The following is a 12,872-nucleotide window of genomic DNA, read 5'->3' on the forward strand; positions in this document are numbered from 1 at the left end:
GGCCCTGCGGCTCTGCTGCTCCTGCCTCCCCATCGCTCCTGGGGCAGGGAGGCCCGTCCGTGGCTGCGGCCTGGCCCCGGCGAAGTTTTTTGTGGTGATGCCCCAGCGAAGGGGACGCACGTTGCATTGTCCCTTGTTTGTTTAAAACGTGTTGGTGCCAGGCCTGGAATAGCAACCCCAGCCCGCTGGAAGGCTGTCCGTCCTGTGCGGGAGAGCCTTCCCGTCTGACTGGTACCCGTGCCTTCCTCGCCCGCTGAGTCAGGGCCTTCCGGAGCGGGCGCCTCTTGCCTTTAAAATAGTCAGAGCCTGTTGCTGGGGCGCGAGGGGCGCGTTCCCCTCCAAACTTGGTGCTGCTCGCGGATGGTCCGGGACAGGGCAGCCCAAGAGTGTGTGTTTGTCCTGCTGCCAGGCTCCAGCTGGAGCTCAGGGTGAGGGTACGAAGGGCAGAGGCGGCGGCGGCGGCGGCGGCGGCAGCAGCAGCAGCAGCAGCAGCAGCAGCAGGGCTCGGCCGAGGCGCTGCCTGCTGGCCTGCCACAGGTAGAGACTTCCCCGTCTTAAGTACGGCCCGGCGCTGTTAGGAGAGTAGACAGTGAATTCTGGCTGCTGTTCAAGTTTAATGTTTCCTTTCTTGGCCTTGAAGGCAGATGGAGCCCAGGGTAGCCCTTACACAGAGCAGGAGGTATTTATAATGATTCTTTCAGCTTGGTAATGTTCAAATCCTATTTTTCTGTTCTTCTTGTTTTGTTTTCCATAAATCACGTGCCGTAAAGTGGGAACAGCCTTGGAACAGCTGCGACTTTTCACCCGTGTGCTTCCCTCCCCTTCACCCCGCATTAGGAGTAAGTGAAGGATGGGCTGCATGTGAATCACCTCTAGACCTATTTTACTTCTCCTGTTCCAGCAGTGAAAGACAGGGAAGGACCCTGTCCTGACAGGCAAAAAGGGCGTGTGTCTCAATTGTTTGAGGTCAAATGAGTTGGCTGAACACAATTAAAAAAAAAAAAAAAAAGGCCTCTTGATGCTCCTTCAGGTACAGCCTCCCGTGTCCAAAGCCGTGTTTGTGGCTGCGCGAGACCAGTTAATGTGTTAACCTGCATCCTAATGAACATTAAGATAGATTTTTTAGTAATGTTAATCTGACTCAACTGAGCTACCATGGTTGTAGTCGTGAGTGAACCTGTCTGGCCCACATGGACAAGCCTGCCGGAGGCTTTAGTTAGCAGCACAGCACCAGTCAGTGTTTCTAATGGTCTAATTAAGATGATTTGCCTTCCCTCCCCCCCCTCCCCGCAATGCTGAGTGCAGCATGGAAGACGAGTGAAGGCTGTAGGAAAATGTTTATATTGTGATGTGGAAATCTACAGATCTCACCCAGGAGTTGCTTTATTGTACTTTTGTGCAGCTCTCGTCACCTCGGTGCAGTTCTCAGCTGGGTGTGTTGTGCCTGCCACTCCTTCCCAGCACACCTGGATGCTCTTTCATCCACAAGTCAAACACAGTGGCATGATTTCATAGGAGGGCCTCGCAATCCTTTGCCGAGTGGCCTTGCCGATGAGCTGGGCAGCTGGATGTCTCAACGACGTAGGTGTCTGCTCACTGGTGTGGGAAGGTTATAAAGCCCTAACGTATCCCAGAGATGCCTCAGTCTCTGTTCTGCTTTAAACGCTCCACTTGCGACCAGCCGCAAGAGCGAGCGCCTCGTGAGAGGGTGTTAAAATTGATAAAACCTGAATCCATAAACATCTAGCTTTTTTCCCTGCTTGTTGCAGGTAAAAAGGCTTGTTTGGCGGTGTTTTTTTTGTTGAGCAGCGGAAAAAGTCTCCAGGAGATAGGAAGCCACTCAGAAGTTACTGTTAAGCCAGATGCACATCATCTGTTTTTTAAAGCAGTCAGATTGTCCGTGGCTCTATGAAAATGGAATTATTTTGAAAGGAGAGGGGTACATAACTGCTTGAGTGCTTAGGCAGAGGGTCTGAAATGCTGAATAACCGCAATTCTCGCTAACTTCACAAGGAACGCTTCTGGAAACGGCTCTTGATGCATTGGGTACAAAGCACTACAAGTGCGGGTAAACAGTTCTTTAAAATATTTTGGCACACTGAGAAAACTTCAGCGAGTGCTACTTGGAAGCTGAACACTTGACTTTTCAAGGATAAGATCAGTTTAAATAGGTGCGTTTTTCTTCCTTCTGTGTGTATGAGAGAGGGGAACAGGAGGGCAAGTAAAAAAATCAGAGGAAAAGACCTCGCTGCTGACTTGGGAGACTTGTTTGACCTTCTGAGCCCCGTGCACTTGTCTGTGGTTTCCAGCCAAAGGCTCTCACTTTGAGAGCGCCTTGCTTCTCGTGCTGAACTATTTTTTGACGCACTGAATGAATGCAATATGTTAACACTCCTGTAAGTCCCAGAATTGCTTGGCTGCCCCTTGCCCTGCCTGCCTCGCGCTGGCTGAAAAGGTACCATTGTTTGTTCTGTAAACAGTGGGTGATGGTTGTTTCCAAGGTGACTATGGCGCTGTTGCTGCCCTCTAGTACAAAAAATAAAAAAAAAAGAAGAAAAAAGGGCTTTCCACACCTGAGAGCATCCCACTGTCACCAGAGACAGTGGGAGGGAGGAAAGAGCTGTTTGTTAGAGCTCTCTGGGCTGGTTATTAGAATAGAGAGGGAGAAAATGCCAGGAAGCTAAGAAAGGGTGATGCTTACATTTGGTTTACACTACAGAACATTCTTCCTAAATAGTACACGGGTACAGCTACTGAAACACATGAATATTTCTAAGGATGTGTCTCTGATGAGAAGAAATTAAGGCAAATTTAAGGTTTCTCAAACCTACTGATCAACTGTTAGTTGTAGTTTGAGTTTACAGTAGTAATATCCTGCCTTTTCACTTTATTAAGAGGATGTTTTGAAGACTGCTCAAGCAAGGGTGTATGGACTTCCCACAAGGAGAGCTAGAAAGGAACGCCTAGCAGTGTTTCTAGACTTGCAGGTTTTCAGATTGTTTTGGAAAACCGTTCTTCGGGGATAAAGTATGCATCCTCCCGAAAGAGAACCTGAGTGGTGAGTTCTTTCATTGCTTTTGTGTATTCTTGGAAGGCCTGTGATACTCAGAACAGTGACTTATTCTGAAGTGTCTAGGTGGATGGACTAGGAGCATTTTTTCAGTCCTCTCTCAGCGCTGCCTGCCCATCTACTGATGCAGCTTTTTAGTGGGAGGGGGGAGTTTAAAAAGAAAACCAAACCAACACTTTTTTTAATTGGTCATGGATGCTGCTAGCAGAACTTTGCCTCCCCCCGCATCAGGTTTAGTACAGTTCATGTGCAGGTTTCAGTAAACATTAACCACTTTTATCAGGGCTCGCAGCATGCTGAATGGTTAGCAAAGAGCATGTACTGAGGGAGACAGAGAAAATGAACAAGTCCAAGGTCAAAGGGATGGTAGGTCTTTCTTTATTAAAGTAAGGGGTGGAGAAGGCTGACAAGACTTTGTGGAAAAAGTAGGCCCACATGAAAAACATGGTTCTTGTCCTTAAGCTTTCATCCATGCAAGAGTACGTGGGATGCAAGGAGGACGTGCATCTCTAATTTTTCTTCTCCTCTAGTGAGATGACCAGAACACATCAGCCCTCCTTGCGCTCTTGCTGACTGACAGCATGAACTCCTCGTGACTCAGATCAATCCAGGGAGCAGAGTGTGATCTTCGCTCTCGCTTGTCGCATCTTTATAGGGGCCTGCTCCTACCCAGCATCCACAAAGCTCACACTGACTTCGCACAGCCAAGGGCAGGCAGCAAGAGATCACAGTTTCCTCCCCTCCCTGCCTGCATGAAGCAATGATACAAAGCCATCCTGGCTAGCAAGGGTGGTTAAGGAACTGTGATTTAGCATTTTGCCTCACCTTTCTTTCTCTTGGTTGTTTCTCTTGGATGTTTCTTTATTCCTTTTGAGGGGTGCAGTGCTGCTAATTTTGCTGCAAAGTGAATTGCTGCAGTGATTTAAAAAATAGTTGATCAGCTTAGCAATGGAAGTGAGGTAAATTGCAGGTAAATTAGTGAGGTGATTTTAAGTTGAGGTGTGGAAAAAAAGCATTTCTAAAAGAGCATGTGACCTGCCCTAATGAAATTTCTTGAAGCATCTGATGCCGGAGTTCAAATTGTAAGTTATTTTTAATTGTGCAAATCAGCATATCCTGTCCCTCCTAGCTCCATTCAAATAATACTTTGCAAAAGAAAGAAGCAGCAGCGCTCACCTGCATGTTTCCTAGAAAACAGCATCATTGAAAGGTTGTACCTCATTGGAAAAACACAGATTTACTTAAATGATACATCAAACACAGAAGAAATCCAAACCGTCTGTGGCTGATCTGACAGTAGTTTGAGAAACACCCTCCACTGCATGCCCCTCAAATAAGAAACGTGTGCGCACAGTTAAAAATCTCATCTTTGTGGTGACACAGATGATTCAGAGCAGGAAACGAAAGGAATCTCATTCAGCAGTTAAGCATTTGTGGGGCGGGGGTGTGAGGTGGTCATGGTGTTCAACACCTGGTTAGAAACCTTCGGGCTCCTTTCCCTACTGCATTCTGTACTGATTTAAATAAGGGCTGATACTTGAAGCATCGGCACAGGAGGTAAATCCCTGTTCGTTCCACCTGGATCAACTGGGAGATGAAAGAGAGACAAGAAAGGACTTTGGTGGTGGATTTAAATTTTAACTACAGACATCAGCTGTCCAACTCAAAGCCATCCCTTGTCGTGGAACATGCAAGGGTTCAGCTCTAACGTCACTTGAGTTGAGCTGCTGGGTGGCCAGGCCAGTGCATGGAGGAGGGCCACCACCAGGGCTGCAGCGGTGGCCCGTGTTCTTCTTCCTCCTGAGGCTACGTGGTCCTTGGGGTGGCAGAGGCTGAGAAGCTTTAGATGCAGGCTTGCAATTACAGCCTCTTGGAAGATGCCGCAGTTCATCTAAGTATAAAATACGGACTGTGGTTTTGGTCTTAAATATTTGTGGGATTTTACCAAACCACTACAAACAAACAAAGTAAACAGTAGCGAAAAGTGACACATTTCAGGCAGGATTTATTTTTTGTTTTTCTCTTGCAAGGTGATGTGGAGACTTGTATTCTGTGACTCAGTGTTCAAAGGACAGACATTTCTCAAATTGAGAACTTCTTTGTTCATCTCTTATTCGCAAACTTCCCAAAGAGCTTTATTTTAAAGCTTTTTCAGGAGGCTGGGATGTAATTTTCTTCTTAACTCTGTTGATGTTCTTCCACAGCTTTCCAGGTGCTTTTGCCTGCTCCAAATTTAAAACAAAAACAAACAAACAAAACTTCCTTTCCTAATAAGTCAGTTGTGTGTTGTAGTAGAAGCCTTTGTCAAGTCAATGGAGGGAAACAAGATCATGTGTGCAACTTGAATTATAAAATGCATTCAGTTAGTACTAAGGGCAAGTTTAATGAGAGCATGTACAAAACATTAAGTGTGTGTGTAAACTTTTGCTTTGCCTGGAAACTGACCAAGGAATAAAGAAGGACGATTTTTAGATTACTTTGATGCCTCTGCAAAAGCCTTTGCAGTTCTGTATTTGCTGTAGGTCTCCAACTGATAACCGGCACTAATGAAGTGGCTTTTCATACGGTTTTATTGAAATTATTTATGCAAATAACAGTGCAAACTTTATTGCAATAGCAATCATTTACACTGCACAGCTGGTAAACAAAAACATTACCATTCATTCTCCAGCGCTTCAATAGCTTCTGCTCAGTTCTCTCTGCTGTAGCTGGCCGTGCCCGCTTCCAGCATTTATTCCTCGCCTCCAGCAGACCCACAGCTTTTGCCTGCTCTTAGCGCTGAGGTGCAGGAAGGGCTCGCTCTTGAAGAACCGCTTGTCCTGTTTTGCCCTTTTTTTTTTTTTTTTTTTTTTAAACCTCCGTGGAAAAATACTTGCACTGTCAGTCTGTGAGACCACAGTCCTGTTCCCCTCTGAAATTGTGTCATAAAAGGTTCTCAGAGGACCGTTAAATGCACCGTGGGCAGAAAGAATTACTTGTGTCGCCTTTTTAGATACCCTTGCAAAGGCTTCAGTGCAAGAGTACTCTCTTGCATCTCTAACATACAAATGCACCTAATTTAGTAAAGGGACTCATTCTGTCAACCAGTATACAAATTTTCTGTTCTTTCTGCTTCAGCTGGACTCCCCCTGGCTGGGGAAGACACTCTCATTACTCCCAAACTGTTGTGGTCAGGTTTGGCTTGGTAGAAGATTTTTGTTGGGTGAGATGTGAGAGACGTCTGTGCCTCGTGCGTGCCAGGAGGACACAGGGTGGGTGCCCCACCGCAGCCTTGGGGCTGCCAGGAGTGGCTGGGGAGGCTTGTTTTTATTTCCTATCAAGGTGCAGGTGGGCTTTGATTAATTTCTACTCTTACAGAAATGTCCACTGTCTCTCCCACTGAACTTCAGTTACCGGGTGCGATTTGGGGGGCGAGGGGAGGGTGTTTGTTTAATTACTGAGCTCAGTAGAACGGAGCAGGTGACAGGTATTCATTAATAAGCCATGCTGCTTAGCTGCCATTTAGGAGCACTTTCATGTTGACTTGCGTGGGTGTTTTGTGTATCTTGGGGGCAAGCAGGATTCAGCTTCAGCGATGCAGATGCAGGTGTGTTTGGGTCAGGCAATGGTGCCTGGCATTTCTGCTTCGGGAGCCGGAGCTTCCTGGGCCAAGGGCAGGCTGCACGTCATGCTACCCTCCTGTAGCAGGATCTGGGCATCCGTAGCCCGGTCTGGGCTCCCCAGCGCGGGGTGTTGACCAGGTGAACCCTCCAGATGGGTTCCCTACATGTGGGCTGGTGGCTGCGAGCTGAGCATCCCCGGTGGGGAGGTGGCAGGGGGCCTGGAGAGGTGGCCTCATGCTCGCCCAAGTCACTGCTCTGCCCGGCTTAAAAGCCTGGATTGTTTCAGTCTTGCAGCTCTCGTGTAGGGTCTTAACATTCAAAGCACTAATGACTTCCTCGTTGGGACCCAGACTCTTTAAATTTTTATTAAAGGGATTGTCTGTGCTGACATTTAGCTAGCACCAGATGTTGGCTTTTAGTTACCAGTGTGGAGGTGGCATAGCTAATAAAGGCAAGGGCAAGAAACTTGTGAGAAACTGCCTGTCAGATGCGGCTTTGTGTGCTGCAGCCTGCGTGATGTCGGTCGCTTCTTCATGGGCCAGCGTTCTACAAGAAAGCTTTTTTTTCTTTCCTTCTTCACTTTCTTCTCTACTCTTGACTGGCCAAGTGTTTTCCAAGCGCATGTCTTTTTCAGGTGGCCTTGCTCTTTTTGTTAGAGCCTAGCTAACGCAGAGAAGAGTGCAAAGGTAATTCAATGGCCGATTGGGGTTTTTCCCTTTGTACTTTGGTCTTTCCTCTGTACATAACTTTCCTGCAGATCATACTTCTCCCCCTCAACCTCTTTTCGCCGTACCCTCCCTCAGAAAATGTCAGCAAGCGATTGTTTCCCTTGCAGAGCTGCGAGCCCCTAGACAGAGGCTTTCCCAGTTTTATGAATGCACCATTTGTTGCCGAGGGCACAACTGTTCGATATAACCGGCTGCATCCCACTCTACTTGGGACCAGCATGCACTACAGCCAGGCTATGCATAAACCAGATTTTTGTATTAAATGGCACCATTTTGTCCACAGCAGCAGTCTGTCTGTCTTTTGTGTGTGCGCGTGTGAGACTTCTAGTTTTCAGAGGCAAAATATATGAAGAACAGCAGTTTTGCAGAAATACATGTTACTCAGTGAGTGTACCATGCTATTTTAAGCTTTATTTTTCTTAGGGAGTTCCTGATGAGTGATATTTCTTCATTATTTTGTGTAGGCGGACAGAGGCAAAAGCACATTTTAAAATATTTTATGAAATGGATGCATGGTATAACATTACAAATGTAGTTGTTTTATAAGGGGACATACTCAGTTGTAACTTAACTGAAAATACACGTAGCACTTTGAAAGTTTATGTTTTATTGTATGTCATCAACGCACTGTATTTCCCCCCCTCCCTTTTTCTTGTTAAGAGCTGCAGGACTGGAGACTGTATAGGTGTAACCACTTAAAGATGCTCTGAGCTTTACATTCTTAAGTTTGTCTAGGAAATGTCATCTGATGTCGAACGTAGTGCTCACCGCCTTCCCCACTTACCCGCCCTTTAAGGTCAGCGTAATTCACTGGTTTCGGCTCAAACGGTGCTCGTGGCTGCGGGCTGCTGCAGTGGGTTGGGACATGTTGGGGGAGGCCGGAGGGGCTGCGTGGCCATCCAGCACAGCTCCTGTCCTAGTTGAGATGCAGTCTTTAATATTTCCCAGCACGGGTTTCTACGGCACACGCATACATCTGTGACGCTTGTTTTATACTTAAAATAATGCAAGACCAGCCTTCTAGCGGACTGGGGGGTGCGTGAGGAGGGGGTGGAGGCGCGGCTGGGGGTTCGCGGGTACCACGCTGTTCACATGCCGTTTCCCCCTCGGCCCTGAAAAAAAGCTTTTGGAAAGTGCCATCCCCATTCTCAGTTAGGCGAGCGCAGGCTGTAAAGCAGGGAGGTTGCAGGCAGCTCTGGTCCCAGCGGCTGAATCGCAGCTTAGGCTTTTAGTCCACACTGCCTGTCTCATCTGTCACAATGCCAGGAGTTTTCCTCCTCGGAAGCACAGTGGGCTCTTTTCCCTCTCTCTCCTGTCTCATACCTGTTGAGTCCTCCCTCCAGCAAATAAGAAGCAACCTCCAGCAAATAAGAACCCACCTACAAACCAACCTCACCAGCTTAGAAATCGCCCACTCATGCTTCAGTAAAAATACTTTCCATGCTTCATCATCGTTGCGTTTAAGAAATGGGGAAAACTGGAAACACCTCTAATTTTCCCTCTTTAAAGAAGGCGGTACTGAGTGGAGAAGATGTGGATTCCCCACCTCACCCTCCTTTGGGTACCCAAATGAATGTGAGCATCGGGCAGGTTTGCCTGAAATGTAATCATCCACCAAAAAGAAATAATTTTTTAAAAGTACAGTTTTGCAGCCTTTCTGTGGAGGTTTCCACTCCCCCCGCTCCCCCCCCCCCCCGCCCCCCTCCCCCCCGCCATGTTCCTTCATATATTCACTGCCCACATAATGTTACCCGCGGGATGAGGGTGGGAGGGGGAAGCTTGTTCTCTTTCATGTGACTGCAGCACAGTTAATAATTGTACCAGACTTCAGGCGCTCGCGTGACCAAAGGGATTGATCGGATTCGTAACTGGACAGACAGAAGTTTTTCAGGCACATCTTCGTGCCTCGGCATCCCAGCAGATTCAGAGAAGAGGCCAGATCTGCTTTCTCTGTGATTGCTCATTTGTTATGAGCTGGCTAGCGTATAGCATGCAGAGACAAAGGCTGCCCTGGCCTGAAAAGCCCCTAAAGAAAAGCAGTATAGTAAATACATCTGTAAAACGGTGTTCAAGTTACAGACTGCATGCGTCTCACGCGCTCTCGCTCCATTTCCCCCCCCAACCCTTGCTGCCTTAAAAAAGGGGTGGCAAAATAGTTTGATAAAATGCATCAAGTGCTAAACTGTTGATGTGATTTTTTTAAAAAAGAGGAGTCTTTGCTCAAGCATATGTTTCCAACACTTTAATCTTTTATGGACTGCATACTTGCTGTGGGAGTGGAAGGGGATGTTGCAGGCTTACTTTCAGTGTACTTAGAAATCTTTCCCACAGCATGAAAACTCCCCAGAAAACATGTGAAACAACGGCCTGGAAACCAGGAAGTTTCTGATGCCTAGCACTCATTGCTCTGAGGGATTTGCTGTGCTCTGGAGGTCATATAATAATCTTTCTTCTTTGTTGGCTTCTCTGAGTCTATTTTACATACGACGGAGGGGAGCATGAGTGTTGCTAAGCTTTTAGGGGTTCCTTGTTTCTGTACCATGTTTTTGCTCCTCGTTCGTTTGTTACTGCACTCCCATGATTAATACGTTTGCTGCTTAAAATGGCTACTGAACCACCACCAACTTCTTGCCACTCGTTACCAACTGCTTAACCCCTGTCAAAAACGACCCAGCACAGCTTTGAGTTGATGCTTTTGTTACTTAGCAGGTATATTTCTGATCTTCGGGCTGTCCATTAACCCTGTGAGTACTGTACACAATGAGGACGTAAATCTGCTGTGGTGATGCAGGTACGTCCTGATGCTGTGATCGCTACGGTGCGCACCCTGGTTAGATCTGCGCAGCGTGCAGTCTTCTGGGTGTGTGGTTTTGAGGTGGGGGGAGTTGCTTTGTTTCCCCACCCCCTTACCACTTTGCATAGTTTTGGGGTTTTTTTGAGGAGCTGCAGAAGTTGCTAACGTAGACAAGCAGTGACGAAGGCGGGAAGTTTGGCACTCAAAGGCTGGTGGCCCTGGCGAGTCGATAAGGACGGTCCAGTTCCTGACAGTAAAGAAATTGTGCGTCCAGTTTCAGGCTGTGATGGACTTGGCATTTTGTTTTCTGGCGTCTCCTCTTCGTGTGCCCGTGTTTGTGCTGGTGTGTGATGGACCGTGAAAAGAGTCCGAGGAGAGAAGGGGCTGCAGCTTGGGTCTGGTTGCCCAAAAAAAAAAACCAACACACACACACACCCCCGCCCCAAAAACTCAACCAAAAGGAGGGTTAACCGGAACATACCACAAAACAGGTTAGGCAGGACGCTGAAGCCAGATAAGAACCTTCTCCCGTGCTTTAAGGCATCTTCAGTACACCCTCCTCCCTCAGCCCTTCAGGATTTCCCCCCGCCCCTCCTCCCCGTTATGAAATAGTCCTGTGCCCACTGGGTTTGAACGTGGGGCAGGCGGATGGATTGCGGTGCCTGCTCGCCTGCTGCCGGCTGTTTCTTAAGAAATAAAGAGGGTGCACTTGTCCGTGCCCGTCATCCTGTAGAGGAGGGTGCTCTGCCCGGCATGCGGCTGCCTGCATGTGTGTGCCTTTGTGCCCTCCGCCACCGGGTTACCCTTGTGAACAGTCCCGGACGGAAAAAGTAGCCGGGGAGGAAGAGCAGCAAAGGAGACGGGGATGCTGGCGGGTGGAGCTTGGAGGGCTGGTCCTCCGTGCAGTTAATCATTACTTGCAGCGTAACCTGTTCCTCTTTTCTAGAGGTTTCACTGGCACCCGCAGCCAGGAGCGTGTGAGGAATATGTGACAAACCCCTTTCCGAGCAAAGACGGTTTGCCTTGCAGCAGCAAGCCCAGCGTCTGATACAAGACATCATTTCTTCTGTAACATGTTTATGCCTAATCGTTCAGTAAACATACCATATATAGTCTGGTTCGTGCTCGCTATAACACCCTGCTGCAAGGCAACTTTGCTAGTACCACACAGATTCCTTAGCTCCTGGTAACCGGCTGACAAATAGGATGTTGCCATATGTAACATAAATATTCCACACAACTGGGATTTTTTGCACTCCTGCTCATAGTGCATAAAGCACGTGTTTCTGATCATGACAGTCTTAAGTCTAGCACTTTGAAAAACGAAGAGGATTATACAAAACAAGGTGCCTTATCAAAGGATGGACCGGGTCCCACATGTGCATTTTCACTGCAGATTAAAGGTTCCACTCTTTCCGTAAACATCAGACAAAGCTCATATTTATGAATCAATGTTTCGGGAACTATTTTTTTTTTTTTTAAATTTCTTTTTTCTCCTCTCTCCGCTTTAAAAGCCTGTTGCCTCCTAGATGATGGGTCCCAAGCTAGAGCTGTGATTCACTGAGAACATTCTCTTCATTCTAGCATCTCCCCTTCCTCTTTCTCTGTCCCCTCTTTTTGTTTACCCCATGCTGAGCATGGCAGAGGACATGAAGGGCAGTACTGCGGCTGAATTCACAGCTTTCTTAATCGGTTGTTACATGTGGTTTGCCTTGAGCTTTTTTTTTTTTTCCCCTTTTTTTTTAACATTGTGAAATTACTTCAGTACTGTTCTGAGTCTTTCTGTGCTAGCAGAAGTGGTTCAGGAAAAGGAGATGAAGCCTGCCTACCTAGACCGGGGTGGGGTATTTTTGCCTTTTTGCGCCTTCTGCTTCTTGCCCCGTTCCTTGGTGTGTGACAAGACAGTGCAGTGGTGTGGACCCCAGATAACCTTGCGCAGAGCTTTCTGGCTGTCTGCTTGGTGGTGGCTGTTAGTGCCTGGGTCCAGCAGTTTAGCAACAGGCGATGTCTCCTGTACGACTGAGACGGTTGCTTAATCAGAGAGGGTGCTGGTTAGATGCAGATCCATACAGGTAGATTTTCCTTTAATGACTTTCTCCTTATTTAGGCAACACCTCCAGAAGGGGAGACTTTGCAGGGGAGAATGTTTGGGTGTTACATAAATGGACAGGACATGCATTTCTCCGACTTGTCTCTCATTGGCCTCGTCAGAGTGAATTATGTCTGACTGCTTGGCAGTTAATTGGACCATCCTTCCCATTTCCTAAGCTGATAAGCCCCTCACTGTCTGCCTCAATCAGGCTTCTTTGTTTGAGAAGTTACTAATGCTGCAGAAGAACAGAAGAACTACTTTCCTATGTACCGTAACCAAGTGAGGTGCTCTGATCGATAAGTCTATGAAGATTCACCATAATTTCTTCAGCAAAATCCTTTCACAAGACTTAACTTGTACCGTAACTCTAGTAGCAGTTGACAGGCGCCGAAAAGTAGGCAGAGACGGTGTATTTAATATGTACCTTGTCCCTTTTAGAAAGAATTGCATTCGTGTTTAAGTTATCCTGTGAGCAGCTTTATTCTGGCAGATCCCAGTAACCATGCGGAGTACCACGGGTGTCTGTAGTTGTCTGTCCATCAGGATCGGGTCTCAGAAATGGCTCCCTTTTACCGCAAAGCCTTCA

At 47.3% G+C, this 12,872-nt stretch overlaps 1 protein-coding gene across 9 annotated transcripts in view; it reads left to right on the top strand.

The window, feature by feature from the left end:
- RREB1 (ras responsive element binding protein 1) overlaps positions 1-12,872 on the top strand; it is a 124,959-nt gene that overhangs the window by 22,018 nt on the left and 90,069 nt on the right. Inside the window, exon 2 of one of the 9 annotated variants that reach the window (XM_054192626.1) lies at positions 10,107-10,191. The exons of the other annotated variants lie outside the window; for them this stretch is intronic. The gene's annotated coding sequence lies outside the window, so the exon portion shown is untranslated. The remainder of the gene's footprint in view (positions 1-10,106; positions 10,192-12,872) is intronic. 9 annotated transcript variants of the gene reach the window in all.

This window comes from Rissa tridactyla, chromosome 2, assembly GCF_028500815.1.
Source record: "Rissa tridactyla isolate bRisTri1 chromosome 2, bRisTri1.patW.cur.20221130, whole genome shotgun sequence".
NCBI classification, from domain to species: domain Eukaryota; kingdom Metazoa; phylum Chordata; class Aves; order Charadriiformes; family Laridae; genus Rissa; species Rissa tridactyla.